The 16,102-nt window shown below is 42.9% G+C and overlaps 1 protein-coding gene across 11 annotated transcripts in view; it reads left to right on the top strand.

The window, feature by feature from the left end:
- Nucleotides 1–16,102, top strand: part of RHOBTB1 (Rho related BTB domain containing 1) — a 124,300-nt gene that overhangs the window by 51,511 nt on the left and 56,687 nt on the right. For 3 of the 11 annotated variants that reach the window (XM_086679787.1, XM_086679785.1, XM_086679786.1), the window contains one exon: nucleotides 8,643–8,693. The exons of 3 other annotated variants lie outside the window; for them this stretch is intronic. The gene's annotated coding sequence lies outside the window, so the exon portion shown is untranslated. Of the gene's footprint in view, nucleotides 1–5,588; nucleotides 5,777–6,103; nucleotides 6,457–8,642; nucleotides 8,694–8,820; nucleotides 8,913–16,102 lie in introns of those variants that run through there. 5 more of the 11 variants (XM_086679794.1, XM_086679791.1, XM_086679789.1 and 2 more) reach the window with 5 other exon arrangements.

Raw genomic sequence — 16,102 nt, 5'->3', positions numbered from 1 at the left:
GATCTTGTAGTTTGTGGGTTCAAGCCCCGTGATGGGCTCTGTGCTGACAGCTCAGAGCCTGAAGCCTGCTTCATATTCTGTGTCTTCATGTCTGTCTGTCTCTCTTTCTCCCCCCTTCCCCTGCTTGTGCTCTGTCTCTCTCTCTCTCTCTCAAAAATAAACATTAGGGGCGCCTGGGTGGCGCAGTCGGTTAAGCGTCCGACTTCAGCCAGGTCACGATCTCGCGGTCCGTGGGTTCGAGCCCCGCGTCAGGCTCTGGGCTGATGGCTCAGAGCCTGGAGCCTGTTTCCGATTCTGTGTCTCCCTCTCTCTCTGCCCCTCCCCCGTTCATGCTCTGTCTCTCTCTGTCCCAAAAATAAATAAACGTTGAAAAAAAAATTTTTTTTAAAAAAATAAATAAAAAATAAACATTAAAAAAAAATTTTTTAAGTTTCTCATACAGACTAAATTAGGACAAACAGTGATAACTGGACCACAAACCCAAGACTAGGAGTTCATTTCCACTTGTAGTTTTTAGGTAAAGGACATCTCTTTCCATTGATTCCCACAGACAAGATTTCCCCAAAACAGTGAACAGAAAGTAGAACCTTCAGAGATCTCAACTACTGGTTTGAGTAACACCTGAGATAAATTTCCAAGTAGTCAAACACACACACACACACACACACACACACAGCTTAGCTACTTGGACTTAAGGGTTTTTACTTTTATCCAAGTGAAAAAGCTATGAACATACAGATTCATGCAAAACCTGCCTGTAGTATATGGGACAGAAAGGATTCACTGACCTCAGGTGTCTCCATTTCATTGATGTATCAACTACATGAAAGCTAGGGATGGGCCCCCACCCTCCCTACAGAATGCTGGACAACATCTGGCCTAGGAGTAGTCTGACACCTTGGAGAAGTATCTACTCTGGCAGAAGAAGTACTAGAATTCCTGAATACAGAAAACCTTTCAAGAGAAACAGATGCCAGAAGGCTCAGGTCATTTCCTTTCTGAGCCTTCAATGTTTGGCATTAATGAAGAGACCCACACCAGGGTCCATCTTACCTGCCTGTCATCATTAGCCGAGCTGCACCCAGCCTTTTGGACCCCACTGACCAGACCGACCCCACTGCCAGGCAGTGGGGGCTAGAGTCATGGTTCTTCTAGCATGCAAGATGTACAAGCAAGTCGCCATTAAACCACCGCTTGAGGCCAGGGCCCAGAGACCCTATTCTGTTCGGGAGTCCAGAAACGTTTCTTTAAAAGCCAGAAAACCCAAAAATGTGGGTCAGTAGATCAACTATGCCACTAGCATTTTCACAGTGCAGCGGACTTGTTGGCCGTTACATGAGCTGCCGTGTAACTCCAGGAATCTCCTCCAACAGCTGTTTTTTTTAGCATCTTTCTACCAAACGCACCTGTTCTTAAAAACATGGGTGAGTTCATTCCCTTCCACGTGCTCAACACTTGGTAGTACTTGCCCCTGAAATTTCTCTGGAACACCTGGAACTCGCCACCCAGGATACTATTCTCCAAATAGCAACGACACCCTCCCCACGTCCAAGGGGGATGACGCCTACCGCGTAAGGCGGTCCTCCTAAGGGCGCCCACCGCTGGGGCAGCTGCCTCGCTGGGCCTGGGCGCTGGAGGAGCGTTTGCGCCTGCGCGGCGGGGTCTCGGCTTCTTGGGCTGCAGCCCCGTGCGCTGGCGCTGGCCGTTCTGAGGCTGTTACCCACCGCTGAAATGCAGGTTTATAAAACCCTGAAAGGGCTCTCACTAGAGAAGTTTCATGTAAGTGCTTTAGAATACTTCATGTAACTGTCTGAGAATGTTCTCTATAAAACTGATGGCAACAGAAATGTTGAACAATAGTGATGGTATTGAAATTAGAATTGTCTTGCGGTAGTATTTAATTTGCACTTTGAAAATTCTATTATCCTAGAATATATTTTTGAAAAAACTCTCAAAACTCAGTAATTAAAAATAGTAATATTACGATTATAAAATAAGCAAAAGACATGAACAGGTATTTCAGCAAAAAAGGGATATGGATGGCAAAAAAGAACAAGAAAAGATGTTCAAAATCATTAGACATTTGGGAAATGAAAATTAAAACAATGTGTTGTCCCAACAAAATTACTGAACAAGTGAGTTTTTAAAAAATAGTGAGCCTGGGTGGTTCAGTTGGTTAAGTTTCCAACTTCGACTCAGGTCATGATCTCATGGTTAACATTCCAGCCCTCAATAGGGCTCCACAGTGTGGAGCCTGCTTGGGATTCTCTCTCTCTCTCTCTCTCTCTCTCTCTCTCTCTCTCTCTCTTTGCCCTTTGCTTATGCATGTGTGCATATGCTCTCCCTCTCTCTCAAATAAATAAACTTAAAAAAAAGAAATTAAAAAAATAGTGATAATACCAAAGGCTGGTGAGAATGTGGAGAAACTAGATCTCTCAAACATTAGTGGTGGAAATGTAAAATGGTACTCTGGAACGCTGTTTGACAGTTTCTTAGCATATGACCCAACAATTGTATTCTTTGGCATTCATCCCAAAGAAATAAAAACCCATGTTCATACAAATGTCTATATACAAATGTTTACAGAAGTGTTATTGGTAACAGCAAAATACTGAGAATTACTCAAACATCCTTCAGTGGGTAAATGGATGGACAAACTCTGATGCATCCATGCAATAGAAATTTATTTAGTAATAAAAAGGAATGAGCTAGTGATACATGTAACACCCTGGATGAACTTCAAGGGCATTATGCTTCATTAAAAAAAAAAAGTCAACTGTATGCTACCGGTTAATTTAACAGTCTCACAGTGGCAAAACTCTGGTGATGAAGGACAGATTAATGTTGGGGGGGATACAAATACAAAGAGGTAGGAGGAGGAAGTTCATTTGTGATAATTAAACAGTTCTGTTTCTTGCTTGTGGGAATTTTTTTTAATCCTATGACTTTGGTAAATATTTAACCATAAAAGCTAGTCAAAAGTTTTTACACCGCTTTCAAGCAATTCCAAAAGTGTTTAAATACACAGTGTTGGTTTAATTAAGCTTAAGTACCAATTTTGAATATTTATTAAAAGCTAATAGTATTGATTTTATTACCATGCAACAATTTTAGTATTTAAATGTGAATTATTTTGTGGTAATAAGAACGAGGATACACTCATGGCAGTGACTCAAGGGATTCTTTGTGTTCCTTTTCGCTCTTGTTGGCATAATATAGTCTGTATTTTTTGCTCATTTTCTCCCACTTTTACAGAATCAGGGGTTTTCTGTGTAACATTTGGGGGCTACAAAGCACCATTATGACAATCTCTTCCTCAGATCACTGCTTTTGTTTGAAAGGACTTCCTGGAACAGTGACTTTTCCTCTGCCTTATCTGATTTACCATTTACACCAGTTTATTTTCCTGAAAGTTCTTCCTGTCAGTTTCCCTCAAATTTAGACATCAAACTGGGTAGTTCCATGATGACTATTTGTTATTTAGCTCCTATTATAAGAAGCATCTTCTGGAAGACCTAAGTGAGCCTCTGTGTCCCCTGGGGGTGGATGGCAAATGGTAGGTAGCCTGTCAACTGGGTATGGGTATCTTTGTATAGGTATCTTTCTGGTCCTAGTACTTGCTTGTGCTTAAGCATGCTGCTTAATTCTTTTTTTTTTTTTTTCAACTTTTTTTTTTTTTTTTTTTTATGGGACAGACAGAGACAGAGCATGAACGGGGGAGGGGCAGAGAGAGAGGGAGACACAGAATCGGAAACAGGCTCCAGGCTCCGAGCCACCAGCCCAGAGCCTGACGCGGGGCTCGAACTCACGGACCGCGAGATCGTGACCTGGCTGAAGTCGGACGCTTAACCGACTGCGCCACCCAGGCGCCCCAAATTCTTTTTTAATTTATAATTGAGGAAATGAAAGAAAGGATGTCAAAAAGCAAGTTAATGATAAAAGAAGGTCTTGGCCAGGCTAACAGCTGTGCAAATGCAGCTGTCAAAATCTAAAAAACAAAAACAAACAAAAACAAACACCTACTTCTGCATGCCTCAGTTTCTCATATATAAAATTGTTATGATGAGGGGCGCCTGGGTGGCACAGTCGGTTAAGCGTCCGACTTCAGCCAGGTCACGATCTCACGGTCTGTGAGTTCGAGCCCCGCGTCGGGCTCTGGGCTGATGGCTCGGAGCCTGGAGCCTGTTTCCGATTCTGTGTCTCCCTCTCTCTCTGCCCCTCCCCTGTTCATGCTCTGTCTCTCTCTGTCCCAAAAATAAATAAACGTTGAAAAAAAAAAAAATTTTAAAATTGTTATGATGATAATAGCACCCACCTCATCATTTGTATTAATTGAGAAAATTGCTTTAAACCTCCTAGACTATCACCTACCACATATGAGTGCTGCAATACATGTTGGTTCCTGTTTCTTTTGAATTTCTACCCTATTTCTTAGTCCCCAGGGCAGTTTGAAGAGAAATAGCTTGCAATAAAAAGGACTGATCGCCAGCAATGAACAGGGTTAATTAACTTTTCCCAAGAAATGTGTTCCTGAAAAGAATCTGTATTGATTAAACCTTTCAAAATAGGGTCATTTTTAAAATTTTTTTTTTCAACGTTTATTTATTTTTGGGACAGAGAGAGACAGAGCATGAACGGGGGAGGGGCAGAGAGAGAGGGAGACACAGAATCGGAAACAGGCTCCAGGCTCTGAGCCATCAGCCCAGAGCCTGATGCGGGGCTCGAACTCACAGACCGCGAGATGGTGACCTGGCTGAAGTCGGACGCTTAACTGACTGCGCCACCCAGGCGCCCCAATAGGGTCATTTTTAAATAGACTAAGGTAGGTCTGTTTTGGGCCAAGTAAACGATCACCTCCTCAGGTCTCTGTCTTGAAGTTCTTAGAGTAGATCCCCATGTTTGACTTTTCACTACCCTCTCTCTCTTCTGGATATCAAAGATTATGGACCCATGACTCCATTTCCAAAGACAGTTCAATGGGGATGGTTTGAACAAAGCAGTTGCCCTTAAAAGGCTCCCTTTTCCCTAGCTTTTCAACACCTTAGGAACACAGTACCTGAAAACTCCTTGGGGACTAGGGGCACATTGTTGCCATCTTTGTATCCCCCTTGGTACACAGCCATCTAGATTTATAAAATGAATAAATTCCTAAGGCAGCTGAACACATCAATACCTTTATCCCCCAGTTCTTTATAGGCCAGGACTAAGGAGGTTTAAGGCACCCTAATTTTAGCAGACTGAGTGAAAGCTCTTTGAGGGCCAGGACAAAGCTGGCTGTGTTCGTTGTCACTCTCTTAGAGCTTCGCAGGGAACCTGACACTGGGTGAGCACTCAATAAGTTTTTGTTATGTGAATGCATGAAAACTACCCCTGGTCCTGTCCTCAGGGATCACGGCCAGCCTAGAAGAGGGGGGAAAGTTCATGAGGAGGAATGCACTGTCCTGGCCTTCCAAGAATACTGACAACCCATGAGCGCCCGACGCCAATTTCACTTCCTCACTCAGCCATTTGTAGGAGGTCGTAAATCCCCTCCTTCCTCGGTTCTGGGGACAGCCAAGTCTTGCTTACGCCCCCTGCGGGGACCCCAAGTCACAGAGGAAGGTAACCCAGAGGGGGGAGCCCGGCAGCACGTGCAACCTCCCAGGAGAGGAGGAGGCTGGGCTAACGCAGTCCTTAGTCAGCAGCTGGGCTCGCTTTTGAAACAAAAGCCAATGTCCTCCCTCGGAGTCCGCGGCCGGTCAGCTCCTAGGGGGAAGAAAGCCATGCTGCCCAGCCGGTTAGTGGCCCAACTTACTTTTCCAGAGCCTGGGACAAAGGGCCATCAGTTGTAGGGGTGTGGGTGGGGCGCTGGGGAATAGAGAGGGGGCACAGGTCGCCCTGACCCGACCCTCCCTGCCGCGTGGGAGAAGGGTCGGGGTCTCCCCGCTCTGCGCCTGTTTGTCCCGGGCAGCCCGCTTCCCAGCCCGGGCCCCCCCGGATCTGCGTAAAGCTGAGGCACCTTTGCCACCGGCGCCCCAGCGCACAGACACACCAGGCCCTGGTTTCATGAATGAAATCCAATCGTGTGGATATAAATAGCCGCGAAGGCTGCTAACGTCACAGTGCGAGCGGCGGCCGCCACGGCGGCGGAGCTCGGGGCCGGCCGCTGGGTTCCGCCAGGCTGGCCCGCCCGGGAGCGGGGTGGGGGCACAAGCAGGCGGGGAGGGCTGGGGTGGCAAAGGGCGAGCCCCTCTCCCCCGGACCGGGAAGAGCGGCCGCGGCGCCAGGCGAGCCCGAACCGGGAGGCAGTGCCATGCTGCCTTTGTGCAAAGTTGGGCGGCGGGCTGCACGCGGCGCGCAGGGGTCCCGCACACCCGCGACCGCGCGCAGTCGTGGCTGCTGCTGAGTGGCGGGGACCCCCCCCACTCCCCCCACCCCTTGAAGGCGGAGAGAGCTCGCGTCTCGCTCGGCTTCTGGGTAGGTTCTGTGTCGTGAGTGCGCTATGGTATGAAACTTATTCTTGGAGCAGCCGCCGCGGGGCCCCCCTCCCCACCGCCCGGGCCCCAGCGGGGGGCAGGTGGGGGCCTCGGGGCCGCGCCAAGCGGCCCGCAGCGTCCCGAGAGAGAGTTGTGGGACCGAGCTGCTGTGGGAGCCGCCCTCGCCTCTCTGCGAGGCCGGGAACCCTCACGGCAGAGGCAAGCCGAAGAGATTTCTAGGAGCGCCCGCACAGCCGCACCCCTTCTTGGAGCTGAGAAAATGTACAACAGGCACCCTTAGCAGGCTGGCGGCGCTAGGGAGGGGGTGGTGCCGCGTCGACGACAGGGCTCTTTTCCTTCGAAGAACAGTGGTGGGGAGCCGGAGGACCTGAAAAGGTGGATCGCTAGTCCCTTTAGCGCTTGCACCCCCTGGAGAGTTCACGGGTCAGCCCACAGTTTGGCGCTCCCCACCCCCAATCCCGTGTCTATGGAATCTGTTGTGAGTTGCTGTGACAACAGGAGGAGCTGCTATGAGGGGCTTGCAAAACACCTTACCTTGTTTCTGTGTGCTCAGCTTTCGGGGAGAACAATGGCGTGAAGGGTGGGGAAGGGGAGATGTGCAGACAAGGGAATCCAACACCCTTTCGAAAGAAAGAAGAAGGAAGGAAGGAAGGAAGGAAGGAAGGAAGGAAGGAAGGAAGGAAGGAAGGAAGGAAGAAGTGGAAAGAAGGCACAACTATGTAAAAATATATCATTAGATCCTACTTTTAGCTGAGCCTTTTCTATCCTCAGCAGTATCAAACATCTCAACTGAGGAGCAATGTCAATATTTAGACTTGGACAAGCCAGAAAGTTAGAAGGGAGCGCCAAGCGCAGGGTTTTGACTTGGCTTTGCACGTCAGCACACAAGCTGTGCCTTTCGAGCTGACTGTACACATTTGCTGGGGGAAAAATTGCATGAAGGTTGATATATATACAAAGACATCCAGGCCTAGGAAGATCCAGGAAGTTAAGACCAGAAGAGTCGCCTTGACTTTGAACTCCCCCGAACCTGTTCTGTTCATGCAGTTCTGCTGGACTCCAGCCAGATGCTCAACTTGAGGTTTCTCTAGTTTGGGGCTCCCTCATCCTCAACCAGGGCTATGCTGTATAGTTTACACTGGCCTGTGTATCCTCTCTAAACTGAGAAAAATATTGTTATTGGTAGTTTTCATCTTTGTGTAAAGTCCTCTCACTATCAGCAGATATAAATAGCCAATAGGCTGTGTTTGTGTGACCTCCTACAAGCTCCAGGCTTTTCTAAACATACATTGATAAGTTTGTTTACAAACACTCTTTAAAATTTGGAATTCTATTTCCTTTCAAATAACTTTGTGGATGCAGAAGAGTCACTGGTTGGTAGAAAATAAACACAAGTTATTTTCGGTATAATAATGTCTGCCTACTGCTCTGCAGGTGGAGTAAGCAGTCAATTATTATATGAGGTTGCCTCTGAGATTCCTGGATCATATGCAGATATAGTGGGAAAGGGGTTTAACCAGTTCCTCTCAGTGTGGAAGACTTTGAAATGATTATTGGGAAACAATAAAATCATGGTCAGTATTCTTCTGACCTTGCCCATTGATTGTTTTTATCCCAAATTTTGAAGGTAGTGCAAATGTAAGTACGTAGTGCTGTGTGTGATCACAGAGGTAAAAATAGAAACACAAATAATTTGATGTCATTCACCCAATGACGAGTTTTGTAAGTTATAAACTTATAAACTATACAAATATAACTTGAAAGGAAAAACCTAGAAGCATATGGCCTTTTATTTATGATAATATAGCCAAAAAATGTTATTTAGGAAGAGTAGTGTGTCCACGTGTATGACTTCTGTATGGTAAAATGCCTGTAAGGTTTTCCTTGTTCCCATCCGTGGGTTTGGGCCAAGTGCTTTTTTTGTATCATCCCCAAATGCTCAGAAATACATTTTTCACAAATGCTACAAAATGTTAACCTAGCTATTTCAGGATGTATTTGACCCAAAGAAATGCCACTTTAACACTGGCACTTGGCAAAAGTAAAGCGGATTCTGCCCTTTCGGGGGGTGGGGGGACAGAAAATTATGTGTTGAAAATGTTAGTGGTTGTCCATGTGCTTCTGGCCAGAAGTAAGTCTTATAAAGTGTTTCTCTTTTCTATGTAGGTGAGCCCAGCTGTGAGCAGGGTGTTCTGTTCTTCACTTCCAGCAAGCCAGGTCAGTGTCTTTGTGCAAAGCCATGGCCATAGCTCGATGACATCTTGTGTCTAATTCTGAGCATGTATTTCAGAACAGGTTTCTTAGTCATTTGTCTTAAAACAATTGACTTTAACATTTTTTTCAGGGACTCAGTTATGAACATCACAAGTTCAACGATTAATAAAATTATTCTATTTACTCTGTAAGTAAAATGGCACTAAAATGGATCTTGAATAGGTTTGTACTTTGACTTTTTTTTTTTTTTATGTTGGGATCAGAGTGATGCCAGAATCATTGAGGATACTGGGGATCTGGGTGTTTGATTATTAAAGTTTTACTTCTACCCTAATCTTAACACTCTAGAGCTGGAAGAAACTTGATATAATAATAGCTCTCTTTTTATTTTCAGTTAATGTGCTGCATTCGTTACATTTATGTTCTCATCTGCACCTAAAAACAAAAACCAACAAAAAACCCTGTGGAGTAAAACCACTCTCTTGATCCCCATAAGACAGGTGAAGAATTGGAAGTGTAGAGAGGTTAGATAATATATTCAATTCCTACTTTTAGTAAATGGAAGAAATAGGATTTTTTAAAAATCCCATCTTACTCTAAAACCTAAACTTTCTAGTTAAAAAATTCTTCTCCAAGAGGGAAGTTGGGGCAAAGAAAGGTTAAATGACTTGCCTAAGATAACATGGTGATTACAGTTCATATAATAACATGAAATGGCCCAACTGCTGAAAAAGAATAAATACCATTCTCTTAAATAAAACAGTGAAATAATAAGTATTCATGTGTACTTTCTGGCATGGCACTCTCTAAGATTTAAGAAAGTTTTTATCAGGGGGTCTGTGGTCTTAAGGATCTTACGAACAGATTTAAAAGGCAAGATGTTAAACATCCACGTATGAAAAGCTAAAGAATACATCAAGATCATGCATGCCAAAAGGCTAAATTGGGAGGTCAGTGGTACATTTACGAGAAGTTCAGCATTTTCCATTATGTGGGATTACTTTCCAATTCCTTGTATGCATGGAAGAAAGTCCAAGCACATATTTTGTCTGGATAGATGATAAATGAGTGCAAGTTTAGGAAAAGACAGAAGGCAGAATTTCAACCCAACAGGGAGAGATTATGCAGTCATCTAGAACTGCTAAATTACAGTATCTCATACTCAAAGGTGTTATTGCTTCAAAAGCATTGTAACAAAATTGTGAGCTGTTTGAATCTGCACAGCATCTTTGAGAAAGCTTTACTATTTAGCATGATACTTGAAAACACTCAATTCCTTTTGGAACCTCAATTTGCCTAAAATGTGCCATGTAGATAGATTTGGATGCATAATAGATAAATCCCAAGCAAAGTCCTGAAAATGGCCACTAAAGATTAAGCAGGACATTTTCCATTTTTACCAGGGTTGACAGCCTTCTCTTCCCCTCTTGCCTATTTTTGCAAAATAATTTGTAACAGTTGTTACAATGCAATATAATAATCCTTCTTAGGGAGTATTATATAAAAATAATTAAAAATGAAATGGAGAACAATTGATAAAACCTTCATATATCATCTTTTTTAAAATGTATTGGGGCGCCTGGGTGGCGCAGTCGGTTAAGCAAGCGTCCGACTTCAGCCAGGTCACGATCTCGCGGTCCGTGAGTTCGAGCCCCGCATCGGGCTCTGGGCTAATGGCTCAGAGCCTGGAGCCTGTTTCCGATTCTGTGTCTCCCTCTCTCTCTGCCCCTCCCCCGTTCATGCTCTGTCTCTCTCTGTCCCAAAAATAAATAAACGTTGAAAAAAATAAATAAATAAATAAAATGTACTAATATCCCCAACTCAAGCTAATAGCCCTAAAACCTTAATTAGCTAAGAGATACTTTTAAGCATTTAAGGGGTTGTTATAAGCTGTCCTATATAACAGCTTCGTCCTGTATAAGCTGTTATATACTGTATTATTACAGAATAGATCATAAGAACACTGAGAAGATCCAATTAGGTTAAGACCTCATCATCAACTGATATTTGGTTAACTGTAAGACTGATATGTCATAAAAATATCAATATAGCAACTATAAACTGTAATTATTTAAAAAGTAAAAATAAGAGAGCCTGTCTGGCTTAGTCAGTAGAGCATGTGAGTCTTGATCTTAGGGTCCTGAGTTCACACCCCATGCTGGGCATAGAGTTTACTTTAAAAAATCTAAATCTATGGGGCACCTGGGTGGCTCAGTCAGTGGGCGTCCGATTTTGGCTTGGGTCGTGATCTCATGGTTTGTGAGTTTGAGCCCCACATCAGGCTCTGTGCTGACAGCTCAGAGCCTGGAGCCTGCTTCAGATTCTGTGTCTCCTTCGCTCTCTGCCCCTCCACCACTTGTGCTCTGTCTCTATCAAAAATAAATAAACATAAAAAAAATTTTTTTTAATCTAAAAGTAAAAAAGTAAAATTATACTCTGAATCATAACAGACCAAAAGAGACTTTATAATTAGCATGTTATCCCTGGTAATAATTTAATTGGCAGTCATTCATTTGCTTTATTGAACTTCAGAAGGCTTTGGTTAATATGCTTGACCTATTTCAAAACATGGATGGAAACACTTGAAATTTTATTATGTTTTTCACTTGGGAAATTTACCTGTAGTAAATAGGAATTTTAAAAAATCTTTCTGGGGTGCCTGGGTGGCTCAGTCGGTTAAGTGACTGACTTCAGCCCAGATCATGATCTCACGGTTTGTGAGTTTGAGCCCTGTGTCAGGCTCTGTGCTGACAGCTCAGAGCCTGGAGCCTGCTTCTGATTCTGGGTCTCCCTCGCTCTCTCTGCCCCTCCCCCCCCTCAAAAATAAATAAATACTAAACAAAAAAAATTTTTTTAAATCTTTTCTATTGGTCTTCCTTTTGGAAAACAGGCAGTTCAGTCTCATTATTTGAAGGTCTCACTCTGGTTTCATATAAATAGGGTTCAAAGACTACAGGTGATCTGAATTTGGTTTTTGTGTTCATCTTCTTTTCTCTACTCAGGCTTCTCACCAACCTCACAACACCAAAACAAAACTTGGGGAAGGAAGGAAACATAAAGTCACAAAAGAGTGACTTATGTTGTATAGAAAGAGGCTGGAGGTGGGATGGGGGGGAGGGCCGAAGGGGGGAAAGCTTTGGCGTGGAGGCCAAACAGTCATTCAAACAGATGGGATGTGTGTGGACTGGTTGTTTACATGTCAGCATCAGAATTTTTTTTGTTAGTTTATAAACAAAGTCTCCACCTCCTCTTCCTGAAACCCTATGTTCCTTGTGCACAAAGGGCAGAAATCGGGAAATGGGCAAATAAAGAACCTGATACGAACTGTGGGTATGACAGCCACTCTTTCCAGGTGCCCCAGGACACTTCTCTCTTCAAATACTCCCTCCAGCTGTCCCATCAAGTACGTTAGCATGTCTCTGGTAAGGTTTTATCCACTAAAGGGTGAATTAGGAAGTTTTACAAAGAAAGAAAGGGATGCCAGTAGGTCCAGAAGAAGCAATTACATGTCTCCATTCTGCACCTTTGTTAATTTAGTGCCTAGACACACGTTAATGCCAAGTTCCCAGTGCTAATGAGGTTACCATCTCAGGCTCCATCCCTCTGTGAAGAAAGTTCCTTTGAACTGTTACTCAACCATAGTCCAAACCCCTAATGAGCACTGGAATAACAATAACCAGCAATTAATATGCTCCTACTAGATGCCAGACATTTTACTGCATTTCAATTAATATTCATTATCAATTCCAATTTTGTGGAAGCAAAAAATGGAACTCCAGATATGCTAAGTTCAAAGAGCAACAGGAAGTAGAGCTTGGATTTGCACCCAGGTCTGCTTAAGAACTTGAACATACATTTGTTTTAGATGAATTGCTAAGGGGGGGAATCACTATAAACCATTTTATCCCAGGTTAGCTTTGCAGATGGTGGAGTACAGGGGTTAAATAATTGTTGTTATGGGGTTTTTTTGTTTTGTTTGCTTTGTTTTTAATCTGACTTGAACTACATAGCTGGCTTGTTCAGACAAATTTGTTAACCTTCCAGGTCATTTCTAACATGTTTTGATGAAAGTCAAATCTTAAAACAGTTGAGTTGTGAAGGGTAGAATCATGGATCCAGAAAGGTCCTCAAAGATACTTAAGACAACTTCATGTAAGTGGAAAAACCTACCACCCAAAGAGGTGATAGAGCTTACCCCCTCTCATAGTTAAATATCTAACGCATCTGGAAGCAAACCTGGGTCCCCAAGTCTGAGCCCAGGACTCAGTTCTAGAACATAACACTGCCTGAACTGTGCCAAGTCTTCCAAAGCCTCCAGCATAGCCAAAATTACAACTATCAAGTATGACATCCATCTGAAACCTAAGATACATCCCAAAATGGGTGATAAGAGGATCTCAGGGCACTAAGAGAAACCTGATTTCTGTTCACTGATGGTGGTGTAGAACAGTCTTCCTGCTTACTTAAAGCATAGCAGCCCCACACTCCCATCCCTGCCACTCTGTCTTCTTGGAACGATCAGTTTTAATCAAGAATGGAGCTTTTCAATTTTGTCTGTGGAGCTCTGGCTCTTTACAGACTATGTCTGTAAATCTTCTTTGCACCTCATTTTTCTCATCTATGAAATGCAGACAGTATCACCTCTCTTAGAGAATTATGAGGATGTTATGAAGTGACACATGTAAAGCACATAGTAGTTGCTCAGTAAGGGATAGTTCTCTTCTAAGCCTTTCTAGAGTATTTCAAGGGGAAATGTTAATAACACACTAGGGCAGTCCTATCATTTTTCCCCTAAATGAACCAGAGTTGTTTGAATTTTGATATTGCAGGGGGTTATTACAGTAACCTTTTTCCTTGGGTAAAAACACATGCCGGGGTCTCTTGGGGTGCCAGTGGCCCAGTCACAACTACATTTGTTCTCCTTGTACTCTAGGGTTGCTATGGTTTACTTGAATTATTTTATTGCTTCAGTATCTGCCACAAACTAATACCAAGCTCCTCTTGGAGATTTGTGGCTCCCATTTCCTTCCGGAACTGTTTAAGTATCTAACACGTTTTCCACACAGACCTTTGCATCTCAAAGCAACTACTATATTTTCAGCCGAGTAACGAAGAAATACTTTCAGAGAATATTACCGCCAGTAGAACGTTTTTGCTTTCAATTTCAAAATACACGAGACTTTCCTACCGTCATTTCAATTAACTGTAGCATTAAGTATTCTCTGTGCTCTGGCCCTAGCTTCTCCTTTTGTCCTATGTTGCTGACTGATCTATGGATAGGAAAAACATAAGCACTGCAATTTCCCCCTTTTACCCTCCGTACTTGATAACTACCCTAGACTAAATTACATCTCTGGAAAGTATTTCCTCACACTCCTCTCCCCAGCTGCCGCACTCTGTCATGTGGCTGTCGCTGCCCTGCTTTGGATTTTTGGAACCAAGTCTTTGGCAACGTGTCTTATTCATCACATACATGGAGGGAAGCTAGTGTTGTGATTTTTTCCTTCTTGTACTTTCCCCCCCTTTTTAAGTTACTAATCCAAGTGGCCCAGTAATTTTCCTGGTGGCACAGTCTCCCTTTCAGTGTTTGACAAAGCTATATTGTAAGAGGCATGTCCTTTTCTTCAGGTTTATGTATACCAATTATGTGTTTTTTTCCTTTGCTATGAAGGGGCTGAACTGGTGCTAGACTCACCCTAACCTTATTACTAATCCCAAATCGATTATATAAATTTCAGTTCATACCAAGGAGTTTATTTTTAAAGCAGTGCTTCTCAAACTTTTTTAAATTTGTTTTTAATATTTTTATTTATTTTTGAGACAGAGAGAGACAGAGCATGAGCAGGGGAGGGGCAGAGGGAGAGGGAGACACAGAGTCTGAAGCAGGCTCCAGGCTCTGAGCTGTCAGCACAGAGCCCGACACGGGGCTCGAACTCACAGACTGTGAGATCATGACTTGAGTTGAAGTCAGACGCTTAACCAGGCGCCCCTCTCAAACTTTAATTGTGCATGCAAATCCCCTGGGCATCCTGATAAAATGCAGATTCTGATTGAGGAATTCTGGCGTGGGATTATGAATTTTTCACAAGCTCCCCATAGATGCCAAAGACCACATCTTGAATAGTGAAGGTCTAAAGTGTAGGTTTTGCTATATCTTATGCTGAAATTCATGCCTTACAGGCTGCTTATTTTGTTTGCTTGTTTCTTCTCTTTTTTTTTTTTTTTTTTTTTGCTTGTTTCTTAAATCATAATAGACACTCATGGAATCTTAAACATGGAGGAGATGTACACAGCAGTGGGCTAGTAAATCAACCAGGTGTCTGGGAAAAAAAAGAATGTATTTATGTGCATACATAAGTCTATTATAAATTTTACTGACATAAAGAATGTATGTAGCACACAATTTACAAATAATAAAAAAATATACAACACTCTTTATTGTAAATTCTGTAAAGCCAGTTGGGTTTTATAGAATGCTCACTGGTTTTGGTCCAACTCTTTTATCCATAAGCTACCTGTAGTACAATTGATGAAAGGGTGTAATTCCCTTATAAATATTGGCTGATATTTTCCGTTATGTTAATAAGCAGGATGAAAGTGCAACAACAAAGGCATGTCAGAATTGTACTCATTTATCAAAGATACGAATACCTTCTTTGCTGAACCGGATAATAGTTTTTAAATACTATAACAATATTTCCGAAAGTGTGCTATTCACATGTAACACGCTTCTAAATTTAATCTGCATCATTAACATTTTTTAATCATTTTCTTAAGTCAAGCAACAAAACAACAAAGCAAGCCCTGAATTGGTAGTGGTTGCCAATTTCTGTGGTATACAGACTCCCACCTCAGTCAGTTTCAAGCTACCATTGCCACTGAGTGTGGAGTTGGGGAGAGATGGCCCAATAAACACTGTGGTGAAGTATTTCCATCATACAGACAAAATTGGCATAAATAACCTCAAAATGTAGGTAACTGTAAAATGTAATGCAGTAATTAGAAAATGATGAGCTTTGAGCATTTAGTACCTTTGTTTTTAGTATTTCTTTGTTTGAAACTTGATCTAATTTAATTTTTAATACTGAACCTATTTTGTTTATTTTTTTAACTAAAGTATAGTGACACACATTACATTAATTTCATGTGTACAACATCACAGCTTGACAACTCTGTACATTAGGCTTTAACAGGTTTGCAAAAATCCTGGAATTTAACAGCCAGCTCTCACGAGCTGGTAGAGGCTGGCTGTAGCACACCACTAGATAGAGATGGTCTGGTCCAGTGAGTCTCAACCTTTGCTTCACATCGGACTACCTCAAGAGAACCATAACCTCAGGTCAGTAGATTTTAGTCAGGGCCGAGGAACTGGAATTTAAAACATTCCTATTGATGTGTATCTTATTAAAAGA

The sequence above is a fragment of the Puma concolor genome, chromosome D2, assembly GCF_028749965.1.
Source record: "Puma concolor isolate L17-30 chromosome D2, mPumCon1.1.hap2, whole genome shotgun sequence".
NCBI classification, from domain to species: domain Eukaryota; kingdom Metazoa; phylum Chordata; class Mammalia; order Carnivora; family Felidae; genus Puma; species Puma concolor.
This window is presented reverse-complemented; position numbering and strand designations above follow the sequence as displayed.